The sequence below is a fragment of the Pseudophryne corroboree genome, chromosome 4 (assembly GCF_028390025.1).
Source record: "Pseudophryne corroboree isolate aPseCor3 chromosome 4, aPseCor3.hap2, whole genome shotgun sequence".
Classification (NCBI taxonomy): Eukaryota; Metazoa; Chordata; class Amphibia; order Anura; family Myobatrachidae; genus Pseudophryne; species Pseudophryne corroboree.
Window position 1 is genome coordinate 743,082,400 of NC_086447.1, and position 8,235 is coordinate 743,090,634.

Consider the following 8,235-nt stretch of genomic DNA (forward strand, 5'->3'; position numbering starts at 1 on the left):
AATGCATCCTGTGCTTAGAGTTAGGTCCCATCATCTCATTATGGTATGCAATTATTCCAAAATACGGAAAATCCGATATCCAAAATAGTTCTGGTCCCAAGCATTTGGGATAAGGGATACTCAACCTGTATATATATATATATATATATATATATATATATATATATGTTTGTTTATAGAGTATATAAATACCATTTTTGATTTTTGATTGTCTGTTTCTACCCAATATCTGGTGTCATGCCTTCAGCATTTGCTTTGTGTAGATCTGATTACCTTTACTACAGAAAGTTGTATTATTGCCCCATCTAGTGGTCAGTCCCATCAATTAATTTGACCCTCATAGCCTCTTGTAGCCAGTCTTGCAATGCATTCTGGGATGAAGAAGCTGGGATCAGCTTTTCTACTTCCCTCATGGTCCCAGACAGTCATGCTTTACATGGGTCCAACTCTCATATAGCATTCGATGGTGAGTTTGTATATTAAATGTCTCATCTCAACCTGTTTAGCCAGTGAGTAATGTTAGCTGCACTGTAGTTTATACTTGCACATGTAATCACATGTTTGCACAGCCCATGTTATATGTACTTGTGTATATCCATTTTGCTTTTCACATGCATATCATAATTGCATATTCTTGTTTCATTAACAGTTTTACCTCATTATCACACATCATCATATCGTATTGTACATCAAATCAACGCATCATATCTGTGATCCCTTTACTGAATAATAAAACACCGTTCTACAAACACCTCTTCTGAACAGATTATTGAAAAGTAAAGGTGGTTATACTGTAGGCTTCAAATTTGCCAGAAAGGGCTTAGTGAGAGGCTGAACAGTAAAACATCGAATGCTACAAGCAGATGGACTCTCTTACACTGACTCCGTCAGTAAATCATTGCCTGTCAGCAGTGGGGACATATACTGACTTACAGAGCCGTTACACTGCCAGCCACAGCTATCTGCATATGACAGCCACACAGTTTCTATACAGTCTACCAACTATGGCAGCTCAGCAATAGGAGTACCGCCATTTGACTACACAGAAACCTGTACAAGTCAGTGCAGCCACGCTTATAAGGCAACACAACAGTCTCTTCACAGTCAAGCAGCTTCATAACAGTTCAAAGATACTGACTCCTCAGAGATCTGCGACACAGTCTGAACAGTTACTTGCAGACAGCATTACAGCAGTCTCTACATAATCAAACATCTCTACCAGATCACCATGTCACAGAAAACGATATCCTCATACAAAACAAGGTCCCAAGTCTCTGGTTCCTCCAAATCCTTGTCTGTCAGTAATGCAGCCATCATGGCACGTGCAAAAGCGGAAGCCGCAAAAGTAAGGGCTAACTTTGCCGAGCAGGAGATGCAATTAAAAATCGAGAGCAAACGCTTAGAAGCAATCGGCGAGAAGCTCGCTGCAGAGAAGGAGGCAGCGGCTGCCATAGCTGAAGCAGAAATCTTGGAGACTGCAGAACTCCCTGATATAAGAAGAACCAATGTACTCGACACAGAGAATGGATCTCAGGATTCACTGCAACGCACATCAGAATACGTACGTCAAGTCTCAAAAAGGAGTAGCAACTAGAGATGAGCGCCGGAAATTTTTCGGGTTTTGTGTTTTGGTTTTGGGTTCGGTTCTGCGGCCGTGTTTTGGGTTCGACCGCGTTTTGGCAAAACCTCACCGAATTTTTTTTGTCGGATTCGGGTGTGTTTTGGATTCGGGTGTTTTTTTCCAAAAAACCTAAAAAACAGCTTAAATCATAGAATTTGGCGGTCATTTTGATCCCAAAGTATTATTAACCTCAAAAACCATAATTTCCACTCATTTTCAGTCTATTCTGAATACCTCACACCTCACAATATTATTTTTAGTCCTAAAATTTGCACCGAGGTCGCTGTGTGAGTAAGATAAGCGACCCTAGTGGCCGACACAAACACCGGGCCCATCTAGGAGTGGCACTGCAGTGTCACGCAGGATGGCCCTTCCAAAAAACCCTCCCCAAACAGCACATGACGCAAAGAAAAAAAGAGGCACAATGAGGTAGCTGTGTGAGTAAGATTAGCGACCCTAGTGGCCGACACAAACACCGGGCCCATCTAGGAGTGGCACTGCAGTGTCACGCAGGATGTCCCTTCCAAAAAACCCTCCCCAAACAGCACATGACGCAAAGAAAAAAAGAGGCGCAATGAGGTAGCTGTGTGAGTAAGATAAGCGACCCTAGTGGCTGACACAAACACCGGGCCCATCTAGGAGTGTCACTGCAGTGTCACGCAGGATGTCCCTTCCAAAAAACCCTCCCCAAACAGCACATAGCGCAAAGAAAAAAAGAGGCGCAATGAGGTAGCTGTGTGAGTAAGATAAGCGACCCTAGTGGCCGACACAAACACCGGGCCCATCTAGGAGTGGCACTGCAGTGTCACGCAGGATGTCCCTTCCAAAAAACCCTCCCCAAACAGCACATGACGCAAAGAAAAAGAAAAGAAAAAAGAGGTGCAAGATGGAATTGTCCTTGGGCCCTCCCACCCACCCTTATGTTGTATAAACAAAACAGGACATGCACACTTTAACCAACCCATCATTTCAGTGACAGGGTCTGCCACACGACTGTGACTGATATGACGGGTTGGTTTGGACCCCCCCAAAAAAGAAGCAATTAATCTCTCCTTGCACAAACTGGCTCTACAGAGGCAAGATGTCCACCTCATCATCACCCTCCGATATATCACCGTGTACATCCCCCTCCTCACAGATTATCAATTCGTCCCCACTGGAATCCACCATCTCAGCTCCCTGTGTACTTTGTGGAGGCAATTGCTGCTGGTCAATGTCTCCGCGGAGGAATTGATTATAATTCATTTTAATGAACATCATCTTCTCCACATTTTCTGGATGTAACCTCGTACGCCGATTGCTGACAAGGTGAGCGGCGGCACTAAACACTCTTTCGGAGTACACACTTGTGGGAGGGCAACTTAGGTAGAATAAAGCCAGTTTGTGCAAGGGCCTCCAAATTGCCTCTTTTTCCTGCCAGTATAAGTACGGACTGTGTGACGTGCCTACTTGGATGCGGTCACTCATATAATCCTCCACCATTCTATCAATGTTGAGAGAATCATATGCAGTGACAGTAGACGACATGTCCGTAATCGTTGTCAGGTCCTTCAGTCCGGACCAGATGTCAGCATCAGCAGTCGCTCCAGACTGCCCTGCATCACCGCCAGCGGGTGGGCTCGGAATTCTGAGCCTTTTCCTCGCACCCCCAGTTGCGGGAGAATGTGAAGGAGGAGATGTTGACTTGACAATTTTGTCACCAGCAGGTCTTTCAACCCCAGCAGACTTGTGTCTGCCGGAAAGAGAGATCCAAGGTAGGCTTTAAATCTAGGATCGAGCACGGTGGCCAAAATGTTGTGCTCTGATTTCAACAGATTGACCACCCGTGAATCCTTGTTAAGCGAATTAAGGGCTCCATCCACAAGTCCCACATGCCTAGCGGAATCGCTCCGTGTTAGCTCCTCCTTCAATGTCTCCAGCTTCTTCTGCAAAAGCCTGATGAGGGGAATGACCTGACTCAGGCTGGCAGTGTCTGAACTGACTTCACGTGTGGCAAGTTCAAAGGGCATCAGAACCTTGCACAACGTTGAAATCATTCTCCACTGCGCTTGAGACAGGTGCATTCCACCTACTATATCGTGCTCAATTGTATAGGCTTGAATGGCCTTTTGCTGCTCCTCCAACCTCTGAAGCATATAGAGGGTTGAATTCCACCTCGTTACCACTTCTTGCTTCAGATGATGGCAGGGCAGGTTCAGTAGTTTTTGGTGGTGCTCCAGTCTTCTGTACGTGGTGCCTGTACGCCGAAAGTGTCCCGCAATTCTTCTGGCCACCGACAGCATCTCTTGCACGCCCCTGTCGTTTTTTAAAAAATTCTGCACCACCAAATTCAAGGTATGTGCAAAACATGGGACGTGCTGGAATTTGCCCATATTTAATGCACACACAATATTGCTGGCGTTGTCCGATGCCACAAATCCACAGGAGAGTCCAATTGGGGTAAGCCATTCCGCGATGATCTTCCTCAGTTGCCGTAAGAGGTTTTCAGCTGTGTGCGTATTCTGGAAAGCGGTGATACAAAGCGTAGCCTGCCTAGGAAAGAGTTGGCGTTTGCGAGATGCTGCTACTGGTGCCGCCGCTGCTGTTCTTGCGGCGGGAGTCCATACATCTACCCAGTGGGCTGTCACAGTCATATAGTCCTGACCCTGCCCTGCTCCACTTGTCCACATGTCCGTGGTTAAGTGGACATTGGGTACAACTGCATTTTTTAGGACACTGGTGAGTCTTTTTCTGACGTCCGTGTACATTCTCGGTATCGCCTGCCTAGAGAAGTGGAACCTAGATGGTATTTGGTAACGGGGGCACACTGCCTCAATAAATTGTCTAGTTCCCTGTGAACTAACGGCGGATACCGGACGCACGTCTAACACCAACATAGTTGTCAAGGCCTCAGTTATCCGCTTTGCAGCAGGATGACTGCTGTGATATTTCATCTTCCTCGCAAAGGACTGTTGAACAGTCAATTGCTTACTGGAAGTAGTACAAGTGGGCTTACGACTTCCCCTCTGGGATGACCATCGACTCCCAGCAGCAACAACAGCAGCGCCAGCAGCAGTAGGCGTTACACGCAAGGATGCATCGGAGGAATCCCAGGCAGGAGAGGGCTCGTCAGAATTGCCAGTGACATTGCCTGCAGGACTATTGGCATTCCTGGGGAAGGAGGAAATTGACACTGAGGGAGTTGGTGGGGTGGTTTGCGTGAGCTTGGTTACAAGAGGAAGGGATTTACTGGTCAGTGGACTGCTTCCGCTGTCACCCAAAGTTTTTGAACTTGTCACTGACTTATTATGAATGCGCTGCAGGTGACGTATAAGGGAGGATGTTCCGAGGTGGTTAACGTCCTTACCCCTACTTATTACAGCTTGACAAAGGGAACACACGGCTTGACACCTGTTGTCCGCATTTCTGGTGAAATACTTCCACACCGAAGAGCTGATTTTTTTGGTATTTTCACCAGGCATGTCAACGGCCATATTCCTACCACGGACAACAGGTGTCTCCCCGGGTGCCTGACTTAAACAAACCACCTCACCATCAGAATCCTCCTGGTCAATTTCCTCCCCAGCGCCAGCAACACCCATATCCTCCTCATCCTGGTGTACTTCAACACTGACATCTTCAATCTGACTATCATGAACTGGACTGTGGGTGCTCCTTCCTTCACTTGCAGGGGGCGTGCAAATGGTGGAAGGCGCATGCTCTTCACGTCCAGTGTTGGGAAGGTCAGGCATCGCAACCGACACAATTGGAGTCGGACTCTCCTTGTGGATTTGGGATTTCGAAGAACGCACAGTTCTTTGCGGTGCTACTGCTTTTGCCAGCTTTAGTCTTTTCATTTTTCTAGCGAGAGGCTGAGTGCTTCCATCCTCATGTGAAGCTGAACCACTAGCCATGAACATAGGCCAGGGCCTCAGCCGTTCCTTGCCACTCCGTGTGGTAAATGGCATATTGGCAAGTTTACGCTTCTCCTCCGACAATTTTATTTTAGGTTTTGGAGTCCTTTTTTTACTGATATTTGGTGTTTTGGATTTGACATGCTCTGTACTATGACATTGGGCATCGGCCTTGGCAGACGACGTTGCTGGCATTTCATCGTCTCGGCCATGACTAGTGGCAGCAGCTTCAGCACGAGGTGGAAGTGGATCTTGATCTTTCCCTAATTTTGGAACCTCAACATTTTTGTTCTCCATATTTTAATAGGCACAACTAAAAGGCACCTCAGGTAAACAATGGAGATGGATGGATTGGATACTAGTATACAATTATGGACGGGCTGCCGAGTGCCGACACAGAGGTAGCCACAGCCGTGAACTACCGCACTGTACTGTGTCTGCTGCTAATATAGACTGGTTGATAAAGAGATAGTATACTCGTAACTAGTATGACTATAAAGAAAGAAAAAAAAACCACGGTTAGGTGGTATATACAATTATGGACGGGCTGCCGAGTGCCGACACAGAGGTAGCCACAGCCGTGAACTACCGCACTGTACTGTGTCTGCTGCTAATATATAGACTGGTTGATAAAGAGATAGTATACTCGTAACTAGTATGTATGTATAAAGAAAGAAAAAAAAACCACGGTTAGGTGGTATATACAATTATGGACGGGCTGCCGAGTGCCGACACAGAGGTAGCCACAGCCGTGAACTACCGCACTGTACTGTGTCTGCTGCTAATATAGACTGGTTGATAAAGAGATAGTATACTCGTAACTAGTATGTATGTATAAAGAAAAAAAAAAAAAACACGGTTAGGTGGTATATACAATTATGGACGGGCTGCCGAGTGCCGACACAGAGGTAGCCACAGCCGTGAACTACCGCACTGTACTGTGTCTGCTGCTAATATAGACTGGTTGATAAAGAGATAGTATACTCATAACTAGTATGACTATAAGGAAAGAAAAAAAAACCACGGTTAGGTAGTATATACAATTATGGACGGGCTGCCGAGTGCCGACACAGAGGTAGCCACAGCCGTGAACTACCGCACTGTACTGTGTCTGCTGCTAATATAGACTGGTTGATAAAGAGATAGTATACTACTAATATTATATATACTGGTGGTCAGGTCACTGGTCACTAGTCACACTGGCAGTGGCACTCCTGCAGCAAAAGTGTGCACTGTTTAATTTTAATATAATATTATGTACTCCTGGCTCCTGCTATAACCTATAACTGGCACTGCAGTGCTCCCCAGTCTCCCCCACAATTATAAGCTGTGTGAGCTGAGCACAGTCAGATATATATATACATTGATGCAGCACACTGGGCTGAGCAGTGCACACAGATATGGTATGTGACTGAGTCACTGTGTGTATCGTTTTTTTCAGGCAGAGAACGGATATATTAAATAAAACAAACAACTGCACTGTCTGGTGGTCACTGTGGTCGTCAGTCACTAAACTCTGCACTCTCTTCTACAGTATCACAGCCTCAGGTCAATCTCTCTCTCTCTCTCTCAACCCTAATCTAAATGGAGAGGACGCCAGCCACGTCCTCTCCCTATCAATCTCAATGCACGTGTGAAAATGGCGGCGACGCGCGGCTCCTTATATAGAATCCGAGTCTCGCGATAGAATCCGAGCCTCGCGAGAATCCGACAGCGTCATGATGACGTTCGGGCGCGCTCGGGTTAACCGAGCAAGGCGGGAAGATCCGAGTCGCTCGGACCCGTGAAAAAAACCATGAAGTTCGGGCGGGTTCGGATTCAGAGAAACCGAACCCGTTCATCTCTAGTAGCAACCCTCCATCTTTACAAGGTACGCATTCAGACCTCATGCAAACAAATCAAGTACACTCTACAGCGCCACCACCAGTGGACAACAGACCACACATTTGCAAGCAAGAGAATCCTAGACACTGTGAACCTATGAGAGACAACTCTTCCCCACCTCAGATGTCTGAATCTGCAAACTCCAAGAAAGACACAGCCTACTTCACACAGAAGCGGTGTGATACCAACCGTCGGGAACCAGACAACACTAACAGGTATGACTACACACCATATACCTACCGTGTTAATGTACCGACATCTCCAAGAGCCAATCAGGACACATTAGACTTTGCTAAATTTCTCACCCGCCGTGAATTAGTCACGATTAGTATTTCAAAGTTCAATGATCGCCCTGAGAACTTCAGAGCCTGGCAGTCCTCTTTTCAAAATGCTATCAGAGGAATAGACCTTTCACATAGTGAAGAGATAGACCTCTTAATTAAATGGCTTGGGAATGAATCTGCAGAACATGCTAGAAGGATAAGAGTGATTAACATTAACCACCCTGAGAATGGACTTAGGATGATCTGGGATAGACTTAATGAGTGCTATGGCTCACCAGAGATAATAGAGAGTGCTCTGTTCAAAAGAATAGACGATTTCCCCAGGTTACCCAACAAAGGCTATCAGAGACTCAGAGAACTAAGTGACTTACTAAAAGAACTTCAAGTAGCTAAATGTGAGGGAGATTTACCAGGACTTGCCTTCCTTGACACAGCCAGAGGCGTTAACCCTATAGTGCAGAAACTACCATATAATCTGCAGGAACAATGGATCAACCATGGCTCCAAATATAAGCGGCAGAACAAAGTGCAATTTCCACCATTCTCAGTTTTC

The 8,235-nt window shown here is 46.1% G+C and overlaps 1 long non-coding RNA gene across 1 annotated transcript; it reads left to right on the forward strand.

Moving 5' to 3' along the window:
• Positions 1–359: 359 nt before the first annotated feature.
• Positions 360–751, forward strand: LOC134911734 (uncharacterized). The gene is made up of 2 exons (XR_010176802.1): positions 360–466; positions 650–751. It is a non-coding gene; the product is annotated as an uncharacterized LOC134911734 (long non-coding RNA).
• Positions 752–8,235: the final 7,484 nt, after the last annotated feature.